Source organism: Myotis davidii, unplaced genomic scaffold (assembly GCF_000327345.1).
Source record: "Myotis davidii unplaced genomic scaffold, ASM32734v1 scaffold674, whole genome shotgun sequence".
Classification (NCBI taxonomy): Eukaryota; Metazoa; Chordata; class Mammalia; order Chiroptera; family Vespertilionidae; genus Myotis; species Myotis davidii.
This window is the reverse complement of record NW_006286674.1, coordinates 2100893-2111155: the sequence shown is the minus strand read 5'-3', so window position 1 is coordinate 2111155 and position 10263 is coordinate 2100893. Positions and strand designations below refer to the sequence as shown.

The 10263-nt window shown below is 42.0% G+C and overlaps 1 pseudogene; it reads left to right on the top strand.

The window, feature by feature from the left end:
• Positions 1-6031: 6031 nt before the first annotated feature.
• The window catches only part of LOC102775410, a 17909-nt pseudogene continuing 13677 nt past the window's right edge, over positions 6032-10263 (top strand).

Here is a 10263-nt window from a genome sequence, read left to right as displayed (position 1 = left end):
TCCTCCACTGTTTCTAAAAATCAATGGAAAAATATCCTTGGGTGAGGATTAAAAATTTAAGTATGTATAAATAAATAAATAATAAATAACAAGCAAACCCAAAATAAACAAACAAACAAATAAATAAATAATTGAAAAATATTTATTAAAAAATATATAAAAGAAATATATATGTATATATATATAATTTCCCCCCTTTTTAATCTATCTATGTATTCATCTATTTTTGGAAAAGGAGAATAGAGAGCAGATAGGCCTGAGTTGGTGATTGAAACTAATTAAGCTGTTAGTAGAAGAAGAGAACAAGTGAGGAGAGGAAAAACAAGCATAAAAAATAAAAACAAACAAAACAAACTAACAAACAATCAAACAAATAATAAGAAAGAAAGAAAAAAAGAAAGAAAGAAGGAAATTTGGCTAGTGAAGAAAGAGAAAAGAGAAGTGTGCATATACTTGGAGCAGGGGAGAGGGAATTAGACATATAAGTAAGATCAATTTTTAACAGGGGGTGAAAAGAAAGGATAGAGAAAAATTAAAGCAGAAACAGGGGAAGAGAAACTGGATGAAAAAAGAAAAAGTGAGGAAGAAAGTGTTGGCATAAAGGAAAAATTGAGATAGAGTAAAATAATGATAAAAAAATAAAAATAGAATGTAGAACACTAATCCAAAAAATTAAAAATAAATAAAATAAAATAAAACTTTAAAAATAGTACAATAATAGTAATAATAAATAAAGATATAATAATAAAAAGGTAAAATAAAGTGAGAAAACAATAGTTTCTTAAGTAAAAGATAAAAAATAAAAACGAAGTAGTGAAGTTTGTTTGCTTCAGCAAGCTTCAATGACTCATGGGGGCTGGTTTAAGTCCCCTCTCTACTGTTCTGCCTGGCACATTTGTTTCCTGTCAGGTAGTCAGCATAGTGTTAAAGTTCCCAGTGATCTAACGCTCCTCTGTGTCATAAGCCACAACCTTGGTTTCAAGCGGGTGGGATCACTCTGCTGCTCACTTTGTTTCTCTGCCTGCCTTCAGTTGTATTTACACAAGTGTCTATTTCTGACACAGCCCCTGGGTGGCAGTGTTTCTGTATTAGTTTCTGGACCAAATGGACCCTCAACCCAGTCCCCCAGGACTCCCTGGGGGTGTTTAGACTCTTCCTTTCCCTGCCGCACTCAAGGCTGGGTTGGAGGGATGGGTTGTCCAAGAGCTGGTTTCCTGTTCATTTCTCCCTATTCTGCTCCCCAGTTTCCACAAAAACCACTTTCCTCTGCAGTCTCAGTGAGTGTTTTTAATTGAAAGATCCTATGCACTGGGTTTAGCAAGTAAAAGGAAGGAAGTTATAAAGATAAAGCAACCTCACATCCTTCTCCCCCCGGCATGGCGTGCCTGGTATAGAACTTAAGGCTGCCTTTCTGGGCACAGTCTCCTAGCTCTAGAGTCCCCCGCTGCCAGCAGCCCTGTGGACCCCCTTCCACATTCGAGGGCTACACTGACCCCAAGGACCACGGATTTGGTGCAGGGCAGTCTTCCTCTAGATTCTAGTCCTGGCTGCAATCATTTCTCCCTCCAGCCTGGATCCCCGATCCCACCTCTCTCCAGGTGATCTCTGACCTTTCCATCCATGGATTGCCTCACCAGCTGTGTTTAATTCACCAATTCCAGGTGGTTGTTATTTGATTCAGCTGTTTCTTCTATCTGTTCTGTGAGAAGGCGCAGGACCCATTCCCGTATTTGGCTGCCACCTTGCCTCCCCTGGACAAACTTTTTAGGCATTTGGGGCTGGGGAGGCTGGAGTCCAGGTGTTCATGGGTTCACAGCTGAGGCAGCTGGTCCCTAGGTGATGTGGTTGTAGGGTCCCAGGAGGTATCTGAGGTCCCCCCGGGGAAGGTAAGGCGGGGGTTTCCAATCACAGCCGCTCTCCCCTTCAAGATGGTGCGGTCTCTGCGGCAGAGCCGGCCACTCCGGGAGAGATTTCAGCAGCAGTAGAGGCTGCCTGGCCAGGGAAGCCTGGTCTGCCAGTCCCCGACAGTCCTGTGGAATATAACTGTCCCTCACTCACAAATACACACACTCCCCGCATGTCCACGCACTCTCCTTTCACTCTCTCACTCATTCACACTATCTTGCTGACTGCCGGTCCGTAGGCCACATCTTGGATCTCCTCCCCTTTTTCATTGCCTCAGAAAATATTCCTCTAACTTTTGGGCCCCAGAATATTTGCCTTTTCTTTCTTAAACTCTCTGAAATCTTTGTGACTCTTTGTCACCATTTTTTTAAAAAAAAGTTCTGGCACTTCCCTAGAACCACTTCCCTCAACCACTTACCACAGAAATATCAACACTGAAGCACTGTCCCCCATTGTCCCTGGGCCCTCTGAACCTTGTTTGTCCATCAATGTTCTGAGAGCTTCTTACAGAATCTGGCAAAGAAATTTACCTTGGTACCTTCTGAGTCCTGGAAACCTGCCGCTATTTATCTCAAGTCTCAGAAACTTCTATTTCACAGTGGTTCTCTATTAGTTATCTATTGCTGCACAATCATCCCAAAATTAGCAGTGAATGCAGCATTTATTATCTCATACCATTTTTGAAAAGTCAGAATGCAGAGACAGCCTAGCAGGGTGGATCTGCTTAGCATCTCCTATGATGGTGCAGTCAAGGTGTCATTTGCAGCCTTGAATAGAGCCGAGGATCTACTTCCAAGATGGCTCACTCAACATGGCTGTTGGCTCCTCACAGAGTGGGCCGTTCCCCCACAACATGACAGCTGGTTTCCCCCAGAATGAGTGATCCAAGAGCGAGTACCCCTAACAGAAGCTGCAACTGCAATGTCTTTTATGGCCTAGTCTCAGAATTGACACGTCAGTTATGTCATTTTCAATTTGTTAGAAGCAATTCACTAAGTCCAGCCCACACTTAAGGGAAGCTAAGACTCTTGCAGGGGAAAATGTGGACACATTTTGAAACTATCACAGAGTCCAACTTTTTAGAAACACTTCCAGATGGAGCTGAATCTAACCATCCCAATAGTTTGCTCTGAATCCTAAAGCTATTTCCAGGGAATAGTGCCAAATTGCAGAATTCAGCCCAAACTGGGCATTCAGAATCCTAGATACCATCAATTATTATCCCATTGAGCTATGGAAGCCAACACTTACTCCTCCTGAGCACATGAGGATAACCCCCAGAGTGTCATTAGATTCTTAAATTTTTTTAAAGCATAATTTCCTTCCTTAGATTGCCAAGTATGTTGTTATTTTCCTCAAATCCCCAAATATATTGAGTTCTAAGATATATATATATATATATATGCCATAGAATATTTTAAAAAGTGGTTTTTCACTTCTAAAGACCTATTAATTGTATTTTAATTTTTAAAAAATATGTTTTTATTGATTTCAGAGAGAGGGAGAGAGAAATAGAAACATCAATGATGAGAGAGAATCATTGATTGGCCACCTCCTGCATGCCCTCCACTGGGATTTAGCCTGCAACCCAGGCATGTGCCTTTACTGGGAATCAATCTGTGACCTTCTGGTTCATAGGTTGATGTTCAGCCACTGAGCCACACAGTTGGGCCAAAGATAGTCTTTTCAAAAAATGGTGTTGAAACAGTTGTACATCCAGTTGCAAAATAATGAACTTCAATACACATGTGTCATATCATATGAAAAAAATTAACTCAAAATGGATCATAGCCTAAATGTAAAACTACAACACTTCTGAAAAAAAATATAATCTTTGTGATCTTAGGTTAGATAAAAACTTTTTAGACAGAAAGCACAATTCATAAAAGAAAATTAATAAAGTGGACTTCATCAAAATAAAAAATTTCTGAATTTTGAAAGATATTGTTAAGAGAATGAATAGGCAAGCCACTCTTTAGGACTAAACATTTTCAAAGCATATATCTCATAAATGATTTGTATTCAGAATGCATAAAAGCTTTTAAAACTCAATAAGAAGACAAACCATCCAATAAAGATGGGCAAAAGACTTGAATAGCTTCACCAAAGAAGATAACACAAATGGCAAGTAAGCACATGAAAATACGCTCATTATTAGTCATTAGGGAAATGTAAATTAAAACCACAAGGAGATACCACTGTGCAGCCACCATAATAAAAAAGATAGACAATATGAAGTGTTAGCAAAGATATGAAGAAACTGGAACTTCAAACATTGCCAGTGGGAATGTGAAGCAGAACCAACCAGTTTTGAAGTCTTTTTAAAAGTTAAGTATATATCTATCACATGACCCAGCCAACCCTTAGGTATTTGCTCAAAAGGAACATAAACGTGTGTTTATACAAATGCTTTTATATTAATATTTATAGCAGATTTATTCATAATAGCCCCAAACTGGAAGCAACCCAATGTCTATTAATGGCTGAATGGATAAAGAAATTGTGATATAGCCATACAATGGCATACTATTCAGAATAAAAAACAATGAACTATTGATACACACAATAGCATGAAAGAATCCAGACCAAAAAAAAAAAAAGTACATAGTGTATTACTCCATTTATATAAAACTCTAGAAAGTACTAACTGATATAGAAAATAGATGTGTGGTTACCTGGATAGGGAGTGGCTGGCAGGGGGTTACAGAGGGCCATGAAAACTTGAGTGGGTGATTAATACATTCCCTATGCTGATTATGGTTATTGCTTCTCAGGTATATACATGTATCAAAACTTACCAAATTGTATACTTCAAATATATGCAGATTACTGTATATCAATAATATCTCAATAAAGGTGTTTGAAAATTATAAAAGGGATAGTTTAGTAAGGACTTGAAGGAAGTGCGGAGGTTAGCTTTGTGGATAACTAATGGGAGATTATTTAAAAATTAATAGACTCTTTGCAATAGGCATTCTTTTTTTCTTTTTTTAACTCAGCAACTTTCCCTCCTTCTGGTATAATAGCACCTTCTGCATCAATTAGATTTAAACTATTTTGGCTGCAAGTAACAGCAAATTCAAAATGCTAGGAGCTAAAACAAACTAGAGTTTTATTTTTCCCTTCCATAAATCTAGGCAGTTCAGGGCCAGTATGACTCCATGGTCATCAGGGACCCTGATTCCTTCCTAATTTGTTGCTACAGCTTTTGTTTTGTGATACTGGCTATTCCAGTCCCAGCCAAAACACTTCCATTTCAGGTAGCAGGAAGGAGGAAAGGGACATGCCCCTCCTATTTAGGACGCTTCCTAGAAGTTGCACACACTCTTCTGTTTATATCCCATTGGCTAGAACTTAGTCACATAACCATAGGCAGGCAGGGAGAACTTGGAAATGCTGTCTTTATTCTGAGCTGCCATGTGTACAGACAAAAGAGGAAAAGGAGAATAAAAATATTAAGAGATATCTATGGGGCGCGCTACAGTGTTTTGGACAGGTTCAAGCCTCGGACTAATGAGAGGGCACAGTCCTCTTGTGGCCATGTGCAAGTCCCAGCTGGAGGGCAGAGCCTTCCCAGCACAATTATAGCCAACAGCTGTAGTTGCAAGCTTGAACCTATGGCCCGAACACATGGCCCCACGTGCCTGAGTGATAGAGTTCATGTAGTTGAGTAGGATTGAAACCAATGAGAATGCTATAAACATCTTGATCACGCCCTTACTTTGCCTCGTGGCATCTGCTATAAAATAAAGACACGGCTTGTGGGCGCTGGCGCTGTCTCCTCATCAGGGAGCAGCGTCCCACTGAGACCCAGCTTTCATTCTCTTGTCTGTCTTTTCTTAATCCTTTCATCACCCCCACGCAGGATCACCCTTGGCTGTGCTGGTATGGCACAGATATCTAATTAGTCCTTGCCATATCCACTTCTTTTTTGGAGACCCCTCTTCTCCTCTCCTCTCCTCTCTCTCTCTCTCTTCTCTTCCCCTCCCCTCCCTTCCCCTCTCCTCTCCTCTCCCCTCCCCTCTTCTCTTTCAAAGCATGTGGCGCTATTGAGGACTGCCAATCATCTTAACACCAGGCCAGAGATGGGTGCATGACCAAAACTGGGCCAATGAGTGTGACTAACATGGGAGATGGGAAGTTGGGAGCTCCTGGAAGTCAGGGGACCATCCTCAGGAAAGCCAATGTGCAGAGGGCAGTGAAGACTGAAAGAAGTGTTCTGTAGGTGTTCAAATCCAGGCTCCATTTACACTTGAGGCCTGCTTGGCTACATTACTCACCCCTCATTTTTGTTACCTGAGACAATATACTTTCTACAGCTCAATCGTTAACCAAAGAAAACATTAGGGACCAGTTTTGGCCCTTGAACAGGCCTCCTAAGGGACCAGCTTCTCTAAAAAATTAACATCCTAATATATAAAAACCCAGAGTCCGTAAGGACCAAAGGCTCAACCAACCAGAAGTCAGTCCTGCAGTCCTGCTGTGGCGACCCAGCATTGACTGCCGAGGGGGCTGCGGATCAGGCCTGGATAGAGGCCAGAAGAGAGAGGCAGGGTTTGATCTGCAGCCTCCGTGGTAGCTATTGATCAGCTGTTTCCTCTCTCTTTCTCTCTGGGCTTTGCCAGCAGCCACGCCTCTGTTTCTCTTTGGGCCTCTAAGGGGGCTGCTGATCAGCCCTGCCTCTCTGATCAGGCCTGGAGACACTGACTGGCAGAGAAACTGACCAATCAGAACCAAATCTGGGTGAAGTGCGAGGAGCCAATGGCTGCCTAGGAGGTGGAGCTTTTGCCATCTTCTGGATGTCCAACTTCCTTCCAAACAAAGCCATGGTGGTGGGGGCCGAGGCAGAGAGGGCAATTGGGGGCAAGATCAGGCCAGTAGGGGAGGACCATTGGGGGCGAGATCAGGTCAGCAGGGATCAGGCCTAAACCGGCAGTCAGACATCCCCCACGGGGTCCCCAATTGGAGACGGTGCAGACTGGGTTGAGGGACCCCCCCCGCCCCCCGTGCACGAATTTCGTGCACCTGGCCACTAGTAAGAAATATAAATGGCTTCCTGGCTGGTGTGGTCCAGTGGTTGGAGTGTCATCCTGTACACTGAAAGGTTGCTGATTTGATTCCCCATCAGGGCATGTGCTCAAGTTTCGGTTCAATCCCCAGTCTTGTCACATATGGAAGGCAACCAATGGATGTTTCTCTCATCTCTCTCTCTCTCTCCTTCCTCTACCCTCTAAATTAAGTAAAACATATCCTTGGATTAGGATTTTAAAATAAATTTAAGTGTCTAGAAAACATGTAAAAAGATGCACAATCTCATTTCTAATTAGGAAAATAATTGTTAAAACAAAGAAGGATACATTTTTGTTTTCCTAGCAGATTGACAAAGTTTCAAAAATTGGATATCCAATCTTAGTGAGGAAATAGACATTTTAATATACTTTATGAGAATGTAAATTGGTACCATATTTGTGGAAAAATTTTTCCAATACCAACCACAATGTAAAATGCATGTATTCTTCGACAAGAAATTTTACTTTTGGAAACTGCACTACAAAAAACTATGCATAAAGATATTTATTACATCAAATTATGCATAATGATATTTATTAAAGCATTATTTGGATAAGTAAAACTTGGCATCAAAGTGAAACATTTGTTAATAAAAAGAGTTTCAGTAAGTTATGGTACATTCACATGATGGCACATTTTATAACAATGTTATAATGAGGTCATTTATAACTATGGCCCTATGGTGTGTGTGAATATATTTATAAAACTATTACAAATAACTAGAGGTCTGGCGCCTGAAATTCATGCACTGGCTGGGGAGGAGGGCGGTCCCTCAGCCTGGCCTGCACCTTCTCACAGTCTGGGACTCCTCAGCAGACATCTCTCTCACAGTCCAGGACCCCTCGCTCGGTACAACCCACCTGCTCGCTGCTCCTTACCTCTTGACTCACTGCTCCTTCCTTAGCACTACTATGGAGGCGGGAGAGGCTCCCACCACCGTTGCTGTGCTCACCAGCTGCGAGCCTGGCTTCTGGCTGAGCGGCGCTCCCCTGTGGAAGCACACTGACCACCGGGGGCAGCTCCTGCATTGAGCGCCTGCCCCTGGTGGTCAGTGCCCATCATAATGATTAGTCGTACTGGTCGGTCGTTCCACCATAACAGTCGCTTAGGCTTTTATTATATAGATGAATTTAGGTGGTAGCATGTAGGTAATATACTATTAAATGAAAAGAGCAAATTACAGAACAGCATATAAGATACAATCTCATTTATTTAAAAAATACACATATATAGAACCTGTCAAAATTTGGGATTCCTTAGCTCTCTGACTAGGACCCTGTTTTCACTTTTTAAAAACATCACAATGAGCTGAAACCGGTTTGGCTCAGTGGATAGAGCATTGGCCTGCGGACTGAAAGGTCCCAGGTTCGATTCCGGTCAAAGGGCATGTACCTGGGTTGCGGGCACATCCCCAGTAGGAGATGTGCGGGAGGCAGCTGATCGATGTTTCTCTCTCATCGATGTTTCTAGTTCTCTATCTCTCTCCCTTCCTCTCTGTAAAAAATCAATAAAATATATATTTTTAAAAAAAACATCACAATGAGACAAAAATCAAAGGATACCCAGATAGACTTGTAAAAGAGGTTTGTTTTGTTTAATTAAAGCATGGTGTGTGTGTGTGTGTGTGTGTGTGTGTGTGTGTGTGTGTTGGTGTGTTGTTTTGTAGCCATTGTCCTGATATCAACCACACTGTCCCTGCCTGTCTGCCAGACGGGGATCTTGCTCAATGATCTGAAAAGGATCGGGCCCCAGAGTGAGCTCTTCTCACTAAGCAATGAGCATCAACAGCAGGAGCGACGCTCTCTCCCTCTGTCGAACCTTTGCCAAACCAAGTGAGCAAAGGTTCCAAAGTGGGGAAAACGTCCTGATGCTTGCTATTAGTTTCCTCAGAGCATACATTGTGACCCCATGATAATGGGCAGCCTTGGCCTTTTACTGGAGACACAGAGGGACAGACAAGTTTCTTCTCCCTAGTCTTTTGTAGAAACACAAAAAGCAGGCACTGCTTTTTATACAGACACTTAAAGCCGGGTATTTATGGATGCTCCATAAATTCTCCTTTATTGCAGTTAAGAGTTCTATCATCCTGGAATGACCACAAAGATCTTAGTGTACCTTGCTTAAGAATAATAGACCTGTGCTCGCTTCGGCAGCACATATACTAAAACTGGAACGATACAGAGAAGATTAGCATGGTCCCTGTGCAAGGATGACATGCAAATTCGTGAAGTGTTCCGTATTTTTTAATAAACGTGTTTATTCTAAAAAAGAAAGAAAGAAAGAAAGAAAGAAAGAAAGAAAGAAAGAAAGAAAGAAAGAAAGAAAGAATAATGGAGCTGCCCAGTCGTCATGTCTCAGTGGTTGAGCATCGACCTGTGAACCAGCAAGTCATGGTTCAATTCCCATTCAGGACATATGCCCGGATTGTGGGCTTGATCTCCAGTGTGGGGCATGCAGAAGGCAGCCAATCAATGATTCTCTCTCATCATTGATGTTTCTTTCTCTCTCTCTCCCTCTCTGAAATCAGTAAAAATATATTTTAAAAAAATGAATAATAGACTGACCTAGCCAGTTTGGCTCAGTGGATAGAGCATCGGCCCACAGACTGAAGGGTCCTGGGTTTGATTCCAGTCAAGGGGACGTGCCTCAGTTGTAGGCTTGATCCCTGTGCAGGAGGCAACCAATCGATGTGTCTCTCTCATATTGATGCTTCTCTCTCTCTCTTTGTCTCTCCCCCTCCTCTCTCTCTAAAAATCAATGGAAAAATATTCTCGGGTGAGGATTAATAAAACAAAACAAAAAAAGAATAATAGACTATAATTATAGTCTGTTCATCTCATCTGCTCTCCACGAAAAAAATTAATTGCATAATGGTGTTAGGGGCATCAGGCTCCCTGCCTCCACCCATATCCCTGCTACCCCCTTTCTCCAGGACAGTGGTTCTCAACCTCTGGGTCGTGACCCCTTTGGCGGTCAAACGACTCTTTCACAGGGGTCACCTAAGACCATCCTGCATATCAGATATTTACATTACGATTCATAACAGTAGCAACATTACAGTTATGAAGTAGCAACAAAAACAATTTTATGGTTGGGTCACAACATGAGGAACTGTATTTAAAGGGCCAGAAGGTTGAGAACCACTGCTCCAGGGGATTTCCTTAAGGTTGTGCATAGACAAAGGTCTGGAAGGAGTCACAAGAAACCATCCATCTCTGGTGGTTACCCAGGGGTGGCAAGAATAAAGAAGATAAGGGTAGAAAGGCTTTCTGTGTGGCTTGAATATTT